At 39.8% G+C, this 19415-nt stretch overlaps 1 protein-coding gene across 6 annotated transcripts in view; it reads left to right on the top strand.

The window, feature by feature from the left end:
- The window catches only part of PDE10A (phosphodiesterase 10A), a 662241-nt gene that overhangs the window by 387973 nt on the left and 254853 nt on the right, over window positions 1-19415 (top strand). The window lies entirely within an intron of this gene.

Here is a 19415-nt window from a genome sequence, read left to right as displayed (position 1 = left end):
TAACAGATAACAGGTGTCTACTATGTGCCAAGAACTTTTTTAGGAATTGAGAATACAGCAGTGAATGAATAGATTAAAATAAAATCACTTTCCTCCAGGATACCTGCATTAAAGCAGAGGAGGGGTAAGACAGAAATAAGTTAGGAAAATATGTGGTGTGTCAGATTGTTGATAAGCGCTCAGAAGAAAAAGGAGTGAAGGGCAGTTACCATTTTAATTAACATGGGCAGGGAAGTCTGCACCAAGTAGGGAAAATTTGAGCAAAAATTTAGAGCAGGCGGACAGCTGGTAACAAGTTTCAAGCAGAAGGAAGAAAGAGCAATTGCAAAAATTTAGTCTCAGAATATGGCTGGCATATTTGGAGGCACTGCAAGGCGGCCATGTCAGTAGAGAAGGAGAGCAAAGTTCTCCTAGGATATTCAGGATCCCATGAAGGATTTTTTCTGCTCTCTGAGTAAGACAGGAAGAAACTGAAGAGTTTGTTTATTCACTTACCTTTTTTTTTTTTTTTTTTTTTTTGTGACATGGTCTCACTCTGTTGCCCAGGCTGAGTGCAGTGGTGCAATCATGGCTCCCAGCAGCCTCGACCTCCTGGGCTCAAGCAGTCCTCCCACCTCAGCCTCTCAAGTAGCTGGGACTACAGGTGTGTGCCACCACACCCAGCTAATTTTTTAAATTTTTTGTAGAGAAGGGGTCTTGCTATGTTGCACAGCATGGTCTGGAACTGCTGGACTCAGATGATCCTCTCACATCAGCCACCAGAGATGCTGGGATTACAGGCATAAACCACTGCATCTGGTTCATTGAAGAGTTTTAAGCAGAGAAGTGACCTGATCTGACTTCCTAAGATCACTGTGGCTACTGTATTGAGAACTGACTGGAGGAGAAAAAGGGCAGACACAGGGAGACGATTGAGGAGGCCAGTGGCCAAACCAGGCAAGGGCTGGTGGTGGCTGGGGCCATGGTGGACCCAGTAGACTGGATGAGAAATGAAAGGATTGCAGATACTTTTTCAGGGTACAGCCAACAGTATTTCCTGATGGATTAGCTATACGGTGGGAGAGAAAGATGCCAATGATGGCTTCAGGGTTTCAGCCTTGATGGAACAATGGAGGATCAGGTTTAGGAAGAAAATCTGGAGTCTGCCAGATGTCTCCACCGTAAAGGTATCGTTTCTCCTTTGTGATGAGTAATCCATGGAATGATACTTTGAGATCTCGTGAATGTGATATTTCTCAACACCATATCATTCAGTGGTTTTACTATTCATTGATGATCTTTGCCCGAATTATTGCTTTGGGGCTTATGAAATGATGATTTTTGAATGAATTCTACTATCCCATCTATATTTACAGCTTGAATTCTTCTGAGAGAAAAGAGCTTCCCTCACTCCGCTCCCACTTTTTTGTTCTGCTTCACTTTGGGTATCATTAAGGACTCATGGATTCCTTCTCTATTCAGTATTATAATACGTTACCATTTCTATTCTTTTTTATACTTAATGTGTTATAATCTGTTGCTGTATTTATTATTTCCGATCTTCAGACTACCCAGATTTGGCCAGTATGCGTTCTTTCAAACACTTTCGTACTGTATTTCATATGTCTTCATTAGCCTCAGAAACACTTGATCTCCTGGCACAACATTTCCCTTATTTACTTTGTATGTTCCTATTTCACACCTGGAATCAGCCACTTCTCCAAGGAACTCTGGTTCTGTTCAGTGGGGAATGGTATTTAGTAGCCAAGACCTGAGCACTAGATGTGCTCATTGCAACTTGGATGTTATCCCTTCTAGGCTCTTACGGTGGCTACAGCTAGGAAATGTATATTTAAATGATGAGTTATAATGCTATCTCCAATTCAAATCCAGTACCATAGGGTTCTTCCTAATTTTTGTAAAACAATATTATACAAAGTAATTGGCATAGAAAGTAATTATTAGAAAGCTTATACATTACAGGTTAGTATGATTAAGAATGTTGTCATATGGTGCAGGTTTTAATATTGGTTATTTAGCTCACTTACAATAATTTATCTTGTGTACTATGCCTGAACAAGGAATCTGAGCATAGTTTTCAGTCTTTGGAATTTTGACTGGATTTGGCATCCTTAACATACTCAGAATGACCTACATACTTCATAATATTAGTAAGTGCCATTACAAGATGGATAGTTTAGAACATCATCATTTACAAATATCTCAGCAAGTTATAATAAAATGTTTTTATTATAAAACATAAAGGTTTACTAGAAAGGCTTTAAATAAATTGAAATGTAACTAATGTAATGTCTCAGTATTAGGTGTAGATTTTGCTGATGGAGTAGTCAGTATATGCAATTTTCATTGATGGCTCCTTTTTTAGGTTTATTGTAGTACCCCGTATTTGTGCTGCTTTTGATTATATCAGAATACTGACTCATGCCATCAACTTTGTTAGCCAGGACATTTTGAACTTTTTTTTTCCCATTATTCTTTTAAGTTCTGGGATACATGTGCAGAACGTGCAGGTTTGTTACATAGGTATACGTGTACCATGGTGGTTTGCAGCACCCATCAACCGGTCATCTACATTAGGTATTTCTCCTAATGCTATCTCCCTTAACCCCCACCCCCTGGCAGGCCCCGGTATGTGATGTTCCCCTCCCTGTGTCCATGCATTCTCATTGTTCAATTCCCACCTATGAGTGAGAACATGCAGTGTTTGGTTTTCTGTTCCTGTGTTAGTTTGCTGAGAATGATGGTTTCCAGCTTCATCCATATCCCTGCAAAGGACATGAACTCACCCTTTTTTATGGCTGCATAGTATTCCATGGTGTGTATGTGCCACATTTTCTTTATCCAGTCTATCATTGATGGACATTTGGTTTGGTTCCAATTCTTTGCTATTGTGAGCAGTGCTGCAATAAACATATGTGTGCATGTGTCTTTATAGTAGAATGACTTATATCCTTGGGGTATATACCCAGTAATGAGATTGCTGGGTCAAATGGTATTTCTGGTTCTAGGTCCTTGAGGAATCACTACACTGTCTTCCACAATGGTTAAATTAATTTACACTCCCACCAACAGTGTAAAAGCGTTCCTGTTTCTCCACATCCTCTTCAGCATCTGTTGTTTCCTGACTTTTTAATGATGGCCATTTTAACTGGCGTGAGATGGTATCTCATTGTGGTTTTGATTTGCATTTCTCTAATGACGAGTGATGATGGGCTTTTTTTTCATATGTTTGTTGGCCACATAAATGTCTTCTTTTGAGAATTGTCTGTTCATATCCTTTGCCCACTTTTTGATGGTGTTGTTTTTTTCTTGTAAATTTGTTTAAATTCCTTGTAGATTCTGGATATTAGCCCTTTGTCAGATGGACAGATTGCAAAAATTTTCTCCCATTCTGTAGGTTGCCTCTTAACTCTGATGATAGTTTCTTTTGCTAAGCAGAAGCTCTTCAGTTTAATTAGATCCTATTTGTCAATTTGGCTTTTGTTGCCTTTGCTTTTGGTGTTTTAATCATGAAGTCTTAGCTCATGCCTATGTCCTGAATGATATTGCCTAGGTTTTCTTCTAGGGTTTGTATGGTTTTAGGTCTTACTTTTAAGCCTTTAATCCATCTTGAGTTAATTTTTGTATAAAGTGTAAGGAAAGTCTTAGTTTTCTGCATGTGGCTAGCCAGTTTTCCCAACACCATTTATTAAATAAGGAATCCTTTCCCCATTGCTTGTTTTTGTCAGGTTTGTCAAAGATCAGATGGTTGTAGACGTGTGGTGTTATTTCTGAGGCCTCTGTTCTGTTCCATTGGTCTATATATATCTGTTTTGGTATCAGTACCATGCTGTTTTGGTTACTATAGCTTTGTAGTATAGTTTGAAGTCAGGGAGTGTGATGCCTCCAGCTTAGCACATTTTAAACTTTTAAGTTTATCATATATATGTAAGGATTTGAATTAAAACCAGTGCTGCAGGGAGTGTTTTTTGTATGCTACTATAGCATTTTTGTCTATTTGTGTTTTAAAATGGATATTTGGTTTTCTGGGATGGACATATAATAAAGCCCTTTAAATAAAAAGCATTGATGAATGAATAGGTCAGCTTTATGGAGTTTTAAGTTTCTTTCTTCTTGTAAACGGTATAGAACCCCATTCAAGGCAATGCCAGGTAGATTATATCCTTAATTTATATTGGGCTAAAATATATTCAACAGATAATTTAACTTAAAAAAACAAAAAAGCAAAAAACAACACACATGTTTTGAAGAGTTATTTAAGCTCTTCATTTTGGGTATCCCAAGTAGGAGGTGAACTTGACATTGCCTTTTGACGAAGACTGCAGAGCAGGGCAGGACCAGTGAGTAATGCTTGTGGAGGTTCAAATCTCTGGTGACCCATTCCATACAGCTGTGGTTCTTTTAATTGGGAGACTTGGGTTTTGAAGGGGAGATGGCAGCCGGGACTGACAGATTTTACAATAGTAGAGCAGAGTACAGCAAAGCCAGCAGTCAACAAATACTTTATTTATTGACACCAACTATAGAGTCATGCTAATTTCATTCCAAGTGCAAAACCTAAACCTCATTCCAGTTTCTGTTTTCAAAGAATAACAGAAACACAATGAAAATACTTGTCAGAGAAAATGCTTAAAATCCATTTGGCTACTTTTTTTTTGCTGTGAAAGAAAAAGCCCCCTTTGTGCCGGCCATTACGACTTATAGATATGGCTGCAACACAATTCACTTTTTTCCATGTTACCAAATTTACAATGAATTACACGTGATCTTTTGATTTCCTGTCTTTCATGCCATCCTATGTGCCCCCTTTTTTTCCCAATAAAAATACCTCTTCTCTTGCTTTGCTGTTCTTATGATCCAAATGACTAATACAATACAATGAGAAAGTATCTGGGCAAAGCAACTCCGTCTCATTTTCTAATTTATTTTGATTTAAATACTTCGTTAGCTGAGGGGAAATTACGTACATATCTATGATGTCATCATGGTGGTTGTACTTGAGTTAAATGTCTAATTTTTTTTTCTGTTTTTGAGACGGAGTCTCTCTCTGTCGCCCAGGCTGGACTGCAGTGGCATGATCTCGGCTCACTGCAAGCTCTGCCTCCCGGGTTCACGCCATTCTCCTGCCTCAGCCTCCTGAGTAGCTGGGACTACAGGTGCCCGCCACCATGCTCGGCTAATTTTTTGTATTTTTAGTAGAGACAGGGTTTCGCCGTGTTAGCCAGGATGGTCTTGATCTGCTGATCTCCTGATCCACCCGCCTCCGCCTTGCAAACTGCTGAGATTACAGGCGTGAGCCACTGCGCCTGGCCAACTTAAGTCATTTTTTAGTGTCTACTCAAAACAGATTGTAAATTTAGAATTACATGAAGTACAAAGGAGGCTACAGTTTTGCACCTGGCACATAATAAGCACTCAAAAGGTGTTTGTTGGGTCAAACTGAAAAGCACGTACTCTTTATGTTTGCTATGAATTTGCATTATGGTTCAACTTGATTCAGTATGTATTTTTACTCTTGTGACTGCAAGCGGACTCTGGAAGCAGACACCTGGGTTTTAATTGAGCTTTGCCACAGACTAGCTGTGTGGCCAGCTATTTAACCTCCCTCTGCGTCAGTTTCGTCCTCTAAAATGGAGGGAATAATACTAATTCTTATAGAATTTTTGTGAAAAACACATGTGAATACCCAGTGAGTATTGGCTCTTATTTATGACCACTTTCTTGTAAATCAGTATAACCTGCCCTCTAGATTCTATCCCAGAACCTTTTCTGGTCTTCATAAACACTCCTGAAATGTGTTTGCCAATAACTTTCCTCAACCTCAGATGTGTACAACTGAAAATCCAAATTTTTCAAGTGACATTCAGAAGTGTCTGCTGTCCTTTGCGCTTTTTATCTCAATTTGTGATAAAAACTGAAATAATATAGTATGCGTATTTAAACTTAACAGTTTGCCTTTTGAAGTATTTTTCTTAATGATTTACATTTTCTTTAAATGAAATTTATATTTAAAGGTAGAGTTTTAAATGTATCTGAATTTTTTTTTTTTTAGTGGCTGGTTGGTTAGACTTGTTTAAAATCTGTTCCCTTGCTTTCTAACTTGTTACTTAACCTGCAGTTCATACCATATGCAGATAAGTTATTTAGCCTGGAATATAGACAATTTCGGTCTGTGACATTTTTTTCAAATTTATAATTTTTCCCATACATCCATTTGCCTTTCTTTCCTTCCTCCAGGAAGGCCTCCTTTCCTTCCTTCTTTCTATCCATTCAAAAATAATCTCTATGCCAGGGACTGTTATGTGTCTGAAGATACATGTAATTAATTTAAAATATGTGAATCAATGAATACCCATGTACTCCCAAGCCAGCCTGAGAAAATATTAACTTGACTTTCAAAGTTTAAAAAAAGGTTCTAGTGTTCATTTTCATTTTTGATTGTCTTTATTTTACTTAAAGCTAAATGAAATAATAAAGAAATGAAACATTATTTTAAGTTTTAACCAATGCATTTTAAATATAAAGTAATAAACCTTTAAGAGAACAACTAAAATTGGGGAAATTTCATATTCTCTATTCCACAAGCATGTGGAGGCCATCCATGCTGAGTGCTGTGGTGAACACAGCAGGCTGCATGGGACGTTATACAGCTGACACTCATTGTCATTTCAAGTCGTTTTACCCAATTAACTTTTCCCCTGTACCTTGCTTGTAAACAGAATTGGAAGCTACCTAAAGGCCTATAATATTTTGTACACTCTGTATGTTTGCAGTTGATGAAATTTTATTTTTTGGACTTCAGCAGTTTGTACAGACATGTACAAGTGAGCTTGTATATGTTGGCAATACATTAATCTGTGTTAAACATGTTAGTTTTGTGGCCATGGCTGATTTGAAAAGAACTAGTTTCTTAATGCTTTCATTGGGTGGTAGAATATTTGGAAAAGAGAGATACTTAAAGAGACTTTTATGAATATTTATTTTAAATATATGTTGAGTACTTCCTGTGTATTAGGGCTATGCTAGAGTCTTAACATTAATTACGTTATTTAACATTCACAAAAACTGCATAGTGTAGGTAGGGAAATTGTCCAGAGAGAGGTTACATTAATAAGTGGCGGATTAGAGATTCAAGCTCACATCTGTCTTCTCCCAGAACCCGTGTTTTCTTCGCTGTACTAGTATTTCAGATGTGGATTTCATGAACTATAACATCATATTTTCTTAAAATGGCAGAATAATATAGGTTTTCCCCCTTTTTATGGAATATATCTGAAAGTACTGATTCGATAGCAGGGGACAAAGTAAAATCATAAAGCTCACTTTAGGCTGGGAGTGGTGGTTCACACCTGTAATCCCAGCACTTTGGGAGCCCAAGGCAGGCAGATCACCTGAGGTCGGGAGTTCGAGACCAGCCTGACCAACATGGTGAAACCCCATCTCCACTAAAAATATAAAAATTAGCCGGGCATGGTGGCACATGACTGTAATCCCAGCTACTCTGGAGGCTGAGGCAGGAGAATTGCTTGAACCCAGGAGGTGGAGGTTGCAGTGAGCCGAGATCATGCCATTGCACTCCAGCCTGGGCAAAAAGAGCAAAACTCTGTCTCAAAAAAAAAAAAGAAAAAGAAAAAGAAAAAAAAATCTCACTTTATTTCCCTCACTCTCCGACAGTTTACTACCACCCCCAAGATAATTTTTTTTCTAATATTAAGATGGGGAAGGAGAGTATTTTCACCTAGTGTCAGTTTTAAGAATAACTTAGTTTGAAAGGTATAAACATATAGTTATACATACCATTTTTTAGAGTGGTATTTACCAGCATTATAAATTACCTTAAGAACAAAAGATACATTTCTTATTGATGATAAAGAAAATATAAAGGCTAATACTAGTTAAAATAGAATAGAGTCATCTAGTTTTATTGGAGTGGTAACAAAAACAAAATTTAAAGCAAGCATCGTAATGAATCTTGGTTTTGGTTGCTAGATCTCTGAGCCCTCCATACCAATGACAGTCATCTGTCAGCAATGTTTTCTGAATGTTTCTGTGTGCACGGACCTTTATGAGGTGTTTAACCTCATTTAACCTCTGTGGTTTGCAGCTTGAATTTTAAAAGGCCAAAAATAATGGTTGTTCTTTCCTGGAAGACATATGAAAATTACGTGTTGCATTTTTTTTTCTAACAGTAATTTCCCAAAGTCCTTATACCTTAGTTCTTCTATCCTATCAATCAGGTAAATAGGAAAAAAAAATTCATATCTGACATTCAGAGAAATCCCCCAAATATTGGGTGGGTCTGGAATTTGCTGATCGCTAGCTTTCTTCTCCTTTTAACTTAATGAAACGTGCAGTGATGAAATTTTCTATCAGTACTTCTAGTGCCAATAAGATGAAACAATGAATTAAATGAGAAATTCCTTTGTCTGTTCAGGGAATACGTGCCAAAATTTTATAGCAAAAAATAACTTACCCCCATCTAGGACCCGAGAACCTAAGGAAATTACTCATTTTGTTTTCCGTAAATTGCTGCTGTGCATGAGACACGTATTAAATTTCAATTCAAGAGCTGGGTTTTGGTACGTAACTTTCTCCTTGTATCGTTCTAATTGCTTTCTCCCTGAATATACTTTCAGAAAGTTTATGTTCCTCCCGTCTTTACTTCTTTTTCATTCCTCCGCCCGTATTTTCTATGCATTGACCTGTTCCACGGATATTTACTGTCTTCTTTGTTCCACACGCAGGTGATGTGATGAGAACAAACAGGACAAAATCTCTGCCCTCCAGAAACTCACATGCCATGCGCCGTTCTACTCTCTCCTTTTCCACTTCCCCTGCTGTCATCCTTTAGAGTTGGTCACCGTCTGTGATGGCTGGCGACATCCTCCAGAGCGTGAATGGATGCCCAACAGTTTGCGAGGTTTTGATTCCAAAGGTGCTGTCACCTGAAGTTTTGCTTACATGCTGATTCTCCACCCTCAGATTTTAAGACAAAGTCCCCCAAGATTGTCTTTTGTCATTAGCTCAGCATTTTTTTTCAAGGCAAATATAAAAGAGCTATCTAAGAGAGACTGCTGTAGGTAACATTACCAAGTTCTAGATGTTGGTTTCCTGTCAAATTTCAAATCAAGGAAGCGAGTTGGTATCTCAACCTCTGAAGCCAACTAACATTCTTATGAAAAGTCACTTAAAGTATTAAGAATCATGGATTTTGGTGGCTTCTAGACCTTACTTGTGGTTTTCTTAGTAAACTACAATATGATAGTATGATTTAGAATATTATTTCTATATAGCTTCAGGGGTTTAAACTATCATTCGGCCCTTGTGGATATTATTAACATTTTTAATTAGAGATTTGCTTCATTTAGGCCTTTTAATATATAGTATCAGTTCTCTTCTGGGACATGACTATTTGCCCCACCTGGTCAGATCTCTGAGAAAATGGCAAAATGGAAAAGGAAATACTGAAGAGTCACGGGTTTCATATTTTGTGGCATAGTGGGAGGGTCTGAATAGTTAGGTGTCTGAATAAGAATTCAATTTTAAAAACTAGTTTTACTTGTGCAGTAACTTAAGGGAAACATGTACTATCTCATTCTTTCTCTATAATATTATTTGATTCTCATTATATTGTTGACCTGAAGGAGGAAGTTGAGGCACAAAATACAATTTTAAAAAGTTTACTTGAGCCAAGTTGAGAGGACAGCCACCTGGAAGACTCAGACCCAGGTCACCTTGGATATGAACTCTGTTAGGCCTTTGACAGAAGCAGGTTTTCCAAAGCAGTAAGAGGGACAGGGAGTGGGCTGATACAGCTGTTTGTCAGGAATTCCCGTTGGTTAGACAAATGAGATTGATCAGTGATTGACTGTACATTGGTGAACTGTGGGGTGTGGGGTATGGTGTCCAGTGAGTGGCCTTGCTTGGTTAGTTAATAGCTGCTTGTGGCGGCAGCTGGTCTAGAGTTCACATAGCAAGCAGCTTCAAGAGCTGATTACTTAGCTCAAGGGGGGAGGTGGGATGCGACTGCTGCCTCACTCTCATGCCTCCGTGGGTCTGATAATTTATAGCAGGCTCGCATTCCTCAGATGAAGTTTCTTTTCTTACTGTGTTTTATTGTTAAGCACCTATATTAGTTTCCTGTGGCTGCTCTGACAAATGCCACAAACGTTGTGGCTTAAAACAGCAGAAGTGCATTCTCTCATCATTCTGGAGAAGAGAAGTCTGGAATCAGGGTATTGGCAGGGCTGCACACCCTCCAGAGACTCAAAGGGAGAGTCCTTTCCTGCCTATTCCAGCTTCTGGTGGCTCCAGGCCTTCCTTGGCTTGTGGCAGCATCATTTTCTTCTCTGCCTCTATTTTCACACCCCCTTCTCCTCTGTGCACTTCTCTCTCAAAACTTCCTCTGCCTCCCTTTTTTAAGGATACGTTTGATTGCATGTAGGTCCCCCCCAGATTATCAAGGATAATCTCCTTAAAGTCAACGGACTGTGATTGCTAATCATATCTACAAAATACCTTCACGGCAACACCTTGATTCATATTTGAATTAGTTACTGGGAATATTAGACTAGTCAAGTTCCCACATAAAAGTGGCCATCACCCCCTGTAAACTTGGCACTCATATACTTCTCCTTAAACTATGACTAATCTCCAAATAAAGACACCCATAAAGTCGTACTTCCACAGGACATAATGCAGCTATCTTACTTACAACCAAAAATGTGTTAACTCTTTCCCCAGAAGAGGATGCAAAAGTTCCTGGTTGGTGTTCACTGTTTTCCTTAACATCCTGGAACTTAAATACCATGATATAAAGTTCAGTGTTATTCATGCATCTTATGTTAGATAATAAGGGATAAGAGCAGGAAGAATGCAAAGATTATTGCGTAAAAATTTATATACCCACATACTCATAACAAAATAAGAAATACTCATAAACATTGCAGCCCTTATTTCTGAAACTGACTGCCTGGTCCTAGATAGTGTTTATAGCCACTTTCTTCCATTACTCATTCCATATTCCCTTTGCCCTCTGGGAGCACCACAGCCTGTTGGTCAGGGTTATTTGCCTGTAGGGTGACCCAGACCCTCATTCCTGGGGGCCCAAGGAAGGAAGATACATGTATGAGCATGGCTGGCCCAGGGGTCAGGGAAGCCTGAGTCTTCAACTGCACCTCCTTCCAGAAAACTGCAGTGCACTGACTGTGCACCAAGCATGTTGTGTGGTGGGGTCAGCTTTTCTCCATAAGGGCTAATGACAGGCACAACTTTGTAACTGCCTCTGTTGGACCTGAAAGATCACACAGAGGATTTGGGCCTGGAGCCAGACTACCCGATGATAGCGGCGCCATTTCCTCTTGGCAATCAGGATCAATCACCCCAGCCAGTACTTTGCCTATTGATTTAGAGGCCTGAGGAGCCCCAAGTGGCTGGGTGGCAGTCTCAACTGCCAGTTCATTGCAGCCATTGTGTCTTCTGGTAGAAACATTTCTCCCTTCGAAGCTAAGGACCAGCAGAGCATAAGGTTGTGGGAACAGGAAGTGAACATTTTAGTAGTAAATCACCAGGAGTAATATTAAGGGGTGCCATTCCTATTCCTCCCTACCCTTGATTCCTGGACCCATGAATCCTGGCTATGGGAGAAATGGTATCATACATTAGCCACTAGTTTAGGACACATACGATCTCCCACAGAACATTGCCCCAGCCCTGCAAGGTATCCCACCTACCTGCTGCTGAGACTTCAAATACCACTTTTCATTTCTGTCAAGCCAGCTGCTTCAGGATATGGGGACATGGTTTGAACAGTGAATTCCATGATCGTGGGTCCATTGTCATACCTCATTTGCTGTGAAGTAAGTTCCTTGATTAGAAGGAATGCTGTGTGGAATTCCTTGAAGTGATATCATTTAGGGCCCACTTGGATAATACAGGGTAAACTCCTCCTCTCAAGATCTTTAACTATAATCTCATCTTTTGCCATAAGGCAATATTCTACAGGTTCCAGGGATTTGATGTGGGTATCTTTTGGGAAGTGATTTTTGGCCTCCTAGAGTATCTGACTGTTTTACTTGCAAACTTTGGAGAAGCAGTAAGACTGAAGAGGTAGTAGAGAATATACGTTAAAGAGGATTTTTAGGCACACTAATTTGTTTTGAAACATAGCTCAGGCACACATTTGCTATGTAAACTTTGGCAAGTGACCTAACTTCTTAATCCTCTTTCCGCTACTGTAAAATGAGGATAGTAAGAATAATTTATCTGGATTATTTTGAAGATTAAATGATTTAGTAAATGGAAAATGATTAGTATACTGCCCTGCACATAGTAGGCATTCAACAGATTCAGACTAATGCTGTCACAAGCAGCTGGCTCAGAAAAGCTTTGCATCGATCAAGCAGCTGTGGAGGCCGGTACTTGGTGGTTGACAAATATGGGTGTGTTTTGTTTGTATTTATAAAAATTTTGAGTTATTTGCCGCACGAAGAAATACTGGTAAGACACACAGGAAACATACTTGTGTGTTTCCTTGGGGAGAAATCTGGTGAGAATGAGACTTCTCAATATATATATTTTATATTGTTTTAATTTTTGAATGTGTAACAGTTTGAAAAGGACAACTAAATAAAGAACTTCAAGAGATAAAAGTTCGTAAAGAGAGAGTCATCTATACTTGTCTTGATTAAAAAATAAGACAAGCTAATAAAAATCCCCAAAGAGTAAAACCTGTTTTTTTTTGTTTGTTCTCCACGACCCTTGAATCCATGGTGTTCCTTTTGGTATATAGTTATTTTTTTTCCTTTGAGTCGAGTCAAATTTTTATATTCAGTTTTTTTTTTTCTTAACAGTCTTCCACTTAAATTTAAATTTCACCGCTTGTTTTCATTGTGCATTTAAACACAGGTAGATTTATTTAATTTAGACTTGACAATTAGATCATTTGATGTGAACAACTGTACCTTAGAAAAATGTACTTAATTTGAAATATAGTCCTGTTATTAAATCGACATAGAAATCATATGCTTGTAATGATTTGCTTCTGCATACTGAAGAAGCTCTCACTGTACAGTTTTTATTTTTCCATTGGTTGTGACTTTTGATTTTTGGGCCCTGTATTTCCACTTACCTCATGAAGCTCCATAGTGACTACTCAAAACAGCCTACATTGAGAAATATGCTGTTATGGTGAATATCTGCCTTCAAATATTAGCACTGTACTTCTGTGTAGAGCTGTAGATTTTTGAAAAAATTCAATTTGTTTAAGCTTCATAAAATCCCTGGGAAATAGGTGGGTCAGGCGTGGCTAATGTTATTTATCTTCAGCTGTTCTTATTGTCTACCTGCTTAAGTAAAAGCAGGGACCATGTTCTTGTCATGCTCAGATTTCTAGTATCTAGCATGTTGTTGGTGCTCAAAAATAGTTACTGAATATATAGATAAGCATGTAGTCGGATAAAGAGATAAGGAAAATCACTGAAACCACATTTGGTGGCAAGTAAATGAAATAATCAAAACTAGGAACCCTGTTGTTAGACTTCTAGTCCAAATGTTCCTCTCAGAACAACTGACTGATTCATAGTCTCTGCTTTAAATATGAGATCAGTTTAGGGCTACTCAAATCCTTTGTGCCAAAGAGAATATATTAATCCCCAGTCCAAGTAGGATTTAGCACTTTTGTCCACCAGAATAATCAAAGCAAAATTCTCAAATTATAAGAGCTTCAGGAACACATGATGAGAAATTGTTTTGTTCTGTTTATCATACTTTTAAGCAAAATACTTATGCTTATCTGTCTTAGTGAATTCGGGCTGCTCCAACAAGTCCCACACACTGGGTGACTTTTAAACATTTATTTCTCACAGTTCTGGGGGCTGGGAAGTCAGAGACCATGATGCTGGCTGATGCAGTTCCTGGGGAGGGCCCTCTCCCTGGTTGACAGATGGCTGCCTTCTTACAAGACAAATGTTTTGAGAGACAAATCATCCGTTTCTCATTTCTTATAAGGGCACTAATCTCTCTCTCAGCTCTTGTGAGGGCACTAATCCTGTCAGTGAGGGCTGTACTCTCATGACCTAATTACCTTCCAAGGACCCTGCCTCCAAATGCCACTGCACTGGGGATCAAGGCTTCAACATACGAATTTTGGGGGGACACATTCTGTCCATAGCACTGTTCTTCTGTCAAAGCATGGTGAGGTTCTAATTAGTATTAAATGGTCTAAAGTATTCTTTTGGAAAGGAAAGATTTAAATTAACACCTGAATATTTTTATGAGTGGTAAAGTTAGAATTGAAACTGTTGACAGGTTTTCTTACCTCATATTTTCTCCATGGTGTCACCATAATGGATCTAAAAAGGAAATTAATATTTATTTTTATCACCAATTTTTCTAACTTAATGTGCTAAAAATTATATAATTTGACAAGTCAAAAATTGAACTTACCATCTTCTTTCTCATTGGGTAGGAGACTTACCATCTTCTTTCTCATTGGGTAGGAGACTTACCATCTTCTTTCTCATTGGGTAGGAGACTTACCATCTTCTTTCTCATTGGGTAGGAGACTTACTATCTTCTTTCTCTTCTCATTGGGTAGGACACTTACCATCTTCTTTCTCATTACACCATATATATGTGAGTTTGAAAGCTGGTAAGCTGGTACTTATCTTTATTCTCATTCACTACTCTCTCCACATTCAGTCCATTAAATAAGTCCTGCTGGTTATGTTTTTAAAATATCTCTCAACTACATCACCATTATTCTATATATGCACATTACTTTTTCCTTAAAACTAATTGTCCTCACTAAAGGCTAATGGATGTTTCAGAAACTCACAGTAAACTTACTTGAGCTGGAATATAATCAGGACCTTTCACTAATTGACAAGAACCAGCCTCATTTCTACCTCTTTGCCTCTTATTTAAGCTCTGGCAACATCAAACTGTTTGTAGTCCCTTGCCCTTCTTGCATCAGTACCTTCTCATGCTGTCGTCTCTGAAAATTCGAGACCACTTACTTGCTCGCTTAATTTCTTCTCATTAAGGCTCAGCTCAGGTTTCATTTCCAGAAGACATACCCGAACCATTCCTCCTCATGACTGTCTCCTGACCCCAAGTATTGGGTTCATTTATTCAAACATTCATTAATTTAAATATGTATTGAGCACCTACTATTGACCAGGCACTGTTCTAAGTGCTTGTGATACATCAGTGAACAAAACAGAAGAGTCCTGTCCTTGTGAATTCATATAGTCTAGTAAAAGAAATGGACAGCAAATAAAAGCAAATTTTGTAGGATATTCGAAAGTTTAGAGTGCCACAGGAAAAATGATATAGAACAGAATGAGGAGGGTCAGGAGTTGGGCTAGTGGGGGCTGGGAGACAACAATATTAAATACCATGTAGCTCTCCTTTGAGATGGTGACATTTTGAACAGTAGCTTGCAGGAGATGTGATGTAGACACCTGAGGAAAGAACAGTATTACAGGCAGAGGCACAAGCCAGGGAAAAGGCCAGGATGTGGATGTATGCCTCGTTTGTGCAAGGTCAGAGAGGTCATGAGGGATAGGCCATGTAAGGACTTTGGCCTTCGCCGTGTGAGATGAGGGGATGTTGGAGGGTTTTTAGCAGAGCAGCAACATGATCTAGTTTATGTTTTGACAGGGTGCTATATTGAGACCAGACTATAGATGCATGCAGGTTAACCAGTTAGAAAGCTATTGGAGTAGCCAGGTGAAGGATGATAGTGGCTTGAATTGATGGTGTTGACTGTTGGGAAGGTGAAACATGATTAGGTTTTGGATGAATTCTGAAGTTTGCAACAACAGGACTGCTTAATGGTACGGATGTGAGGTGTGAGAGACAGTGAAGAGTCAGGGAGGATTTGTATCTTCCCTGTCATTCTCCCTAATCTTGTGCATGTAACTGGTCATCTAGTCTTGTCAGTCTGCTATTTAATTATCAGTTTTATTCTGCTGCTGTTTCTCAACTGCACTGCTGCCCTGGGGCTGACTAATGGGCATTCCTGGCTTCAATCACTTCTTTCTATGGGAGTTAAGAGCATTCTAAAATCCACATCTGCTTATATCATTCTCAAGGTTAAATCTTGCATGTTTCCATCCACCTACAAATAAAATTCTGAAGTCCTTAGCATGGCATACAGCATCCTTAAACTGCCTTTGCTTACTCTGAGCAGCTATCCTCCACCTCTTCCACATGCCTTTCATCATATATAATTTTTGAATTTCCTAAAAGGTTGATCCTTCATGCCTTCTTGGGAGGGTATGTGCTGTTCCTTCTGTCTGGGATGCCCTTTCCATCTTGTCTGTTCGTGGATTACAAGGCTAAATTTGGACGTCCATTTGTCTGTGAGAAGCTTCTCTGACCTTAGTATCTCACCTAGTCTGTTGCTTTTCTTCCTTTTCCTATAGACCTCATGTAAAGTTATTATACTTCTTATCCCACTGATTTGTAGCTGTTTGTGGTTGGTCTTCCCTTAAGGGAAGCAGCAGTAGTTTTATTTTACCATTATTTAGCAGAGGCCCAATACATGCGTGATTGACTTTTGGGCAGTTGGGACACTAAGGCAGAAATGGGTAGAAATAAATTGGAGAGACTGACTTTATATTATGCCATGTAAGAAAAAAACAGAAAAAGAGTTTGGCAGCCAAAAAGGGTAAATGCATTTAGTAGGAAAGAGTTGAGGTATAGGTGTGGGTTTTATGGAAGTCTTGAGGACCATAGGAATGGGGACAGTAGCGGGAGATGAAGGTTGTTTGGGGCCAGATGGTGGAGGTGCTTCCATACTCTGTTTTTCATCTTTGTTCTGGAACAGTGAGGAACTAATCAAGTTTTTTAAATAAAAATCTGAAACAGACTGTTGTTCTTTTGGTTAAATTGGACTTTGCCCCTACCATGTTGTTTCACTGCATTATAGCATTTACAAAAGGGAATCTGTAACAGTCAACAATACTTCTGGATTCTTGCAGGGAGGGTAGGGACCATGGGGAGGAGTAAGAAGTTTCCCCTTACAAAATCTTGACTTAATTTGTCGTGGAGAAAAAAAAAAATTCAGACAAAACTCTTGACAGTGCAGCCATCCAAAGAAGAAGAAAAGCTGCTGTCTGTTGGACTAAAAGAGATGCTGGGCTTCCCTTAGGCTGAGGCTGGCGGCCCTGAGCATCTGGGCGATTCGGCCCACAATTGGGACCCCTGTATTTACCTGAAGTCAGTCCGGATTGAATGAAGCAGGAACTTCCTGCTTGTACTGAGCTGAAGGTTGTGGCTCACCCAGTGGGCGCTCCTGGTTCCTGTCTCTAGCCAGGGCGAGCAGAGGCCTGTGGAGATGGCACAGAAGTGACCTGGTGCAAGGAGCGGCAGGGCCCATGTTTAGAGAGTTTCCCAGGTTTCTCTTGTTTTGTGTATTTTCTGTTGTGTCCTCTAGCTGCTGGACTCGGGTCTCGGGCCCTCCCTAGCTGTAGGAAGTTTCCCACCCATCCTAGGAAGCCCAGGCTGGAAGCGGGTGGGTGGCGTTTCTAGGGTGGGCATGATGTCATCAGAAGTGCCTGTGCCCACCTGTCATGTGCCACCTTCGCTGTGGCTGCTGATTGCGTGAGGGCCACTCTAGTCCAGTCTTGAAGTGGCTGGTGGCTGGGAGGCAGGGACTCATAGCAGGGGGCCCATGTGTGGGGAGCTCCAAGAGTGAGGGGACCTGGGGTGAATGAGTGCCTCAGGTGGACTCCAGAACCATGGGTGTAAAGCCCATTGGCAGCTCCTTGGCTTGGCACCCAGAGATGGGGGTTGCCTGTGCCCTTGGGGGTGTGGGGCCTTTACAGTCCATTCAGTAGCTGCGTGGTCCCAGCTTCCTGCTGTGCTGAAGCCCTAGAAGACTTCCCAGAGTTTCTTGAGCATGGAGTGTTGCGTGCTGCCCTGGAAGGTCTTGGAATGCCAGCTGGGCATGGGCTGGTCACAGACTTTTGGGCCCAAGGATCATTCTGCATCCCCCAGGAGAGTACTTCTGAGAGTAGAGTAGTGTGAAGAAAGATTGATCAGGAGACCTGAAACCAGAAAGGTGAGTTGAGGGAGAAGGCTGTGCACTGGCATGGGGCTGTTCAGTTAGAGCACCTTTTGGCTGCAAGTAAGAGAAACCTGCTTCAGATTACTTAGACAATAGAGAAAATTGGCATCATAAAACATGAGCCTTTGAGGAAGGGCAACTCCAGGATTGATGGATTCGGTTACTCACACCCTTCGGATCTGCTTCTTTACCCTTCCCACTTTGCTAATGGACTTTGTTTTGATGGTGGCAAGATCAGCTCGTTGGCTGTAGGCCTGATATGCACATTGGAAGAAGAGTGGACTTTTCTGTGTGAGAGCTAAACTAATGACTTTCAGGGAAGGAGAGCATTACCATGACTGATGTAGCAAACTGGGATTTATTCTGAGCTGGAGATGGTGACCTTCCCTGAGAGGGGAAAATGATGGCTAACTGTCTGAACAAAGGCAATAGCAGTGGGAATGAAGAAGGTTTAAAGGAGGCAGAAACACTGTGAAGGTACTGTTGACAGAAATCAGTGATTTGCATTTAGGGATTGAAGAAGAGGGTGGATTTGGAGGATGACTGGGATATTTAGTTTAGATGATTAAGAGGAGGATGATTTCACTTAAAGAGATGGGATATGAAAGATGGAGGAGAAGGAGAAGAGGGAGAAGATTCAAGTAGGTTAAGGTGTAGCCATGCTGAGAATTATCTGTTAGTTATTTGAATTTTTTGTTTTGTTTTTGTTTAGAAGCTAATGGTGTAGATATAGAAGTCATCCACAGAGATGTTACAGTTGAAGAGATGGGGGTAGAGAAGACTTTGAAGGAAAAGAATGTAGAATGAGGATAGAAGAGAGGAAATCCCAACATTTAACAGGTGAGTAGAGGACACGAAGCCAGCAAAAGAAATTTCGAAGGGACATTCAGATAGACAGGAAGCAAACTAGTACTCTATAGCTCTGTTTTGATCTGCCAATTCATTAAAATTATCAATTGATGAAAACTTTGTTTTGTTCACACCTTGACTCTCTTTGGTGCCAACCTTCAGTCAAGCCCCCTGCAGTATCATTGGCAGGGTTGCGTTGCACCGAAAAGTTTACAGTGTTTCATACTGGATGAGTTAGTTTTAATGGCTTTTGAGGATTTCTGTGATGTTCTAGTTGGGTGATTTTTCCCTTTATTTTTCGTAGGGTGGTTACATATTTGCTTTAGGCAAATTGATTATTGGCTAAATGACCTGCTTTACCATGTTATGTAGGAGAAATTTCCAAGAAACTAAGGGATTAGTTAACAATATCTGATACTACTGAGACCAAGGGAGATGAAGACTGAGGTAATGATATTTAGCAATTTGGAAAGTTGGTTTAGCCAAAAAA

The sequence above is a fragment of the Nomascus leucogenys genome, chromosome 3 (assembly GCF_006542625.1).
Source record: "Nomascus leucogenys isolate Asia chromosome 3, Asia_NLE_v1, whole genome shotgun sequence".
NCBI classification, from domain to species: Eukaryota; Metazoa; Chordata; class Mammalia; order Primates; family Hylobatidae; genus Nomascus; species Nomascus leucogenys.
Note: the sequence above shows the minus strand (reverse complement) of the source record. Positions and strands in the feature narration are given on the sequence as shown.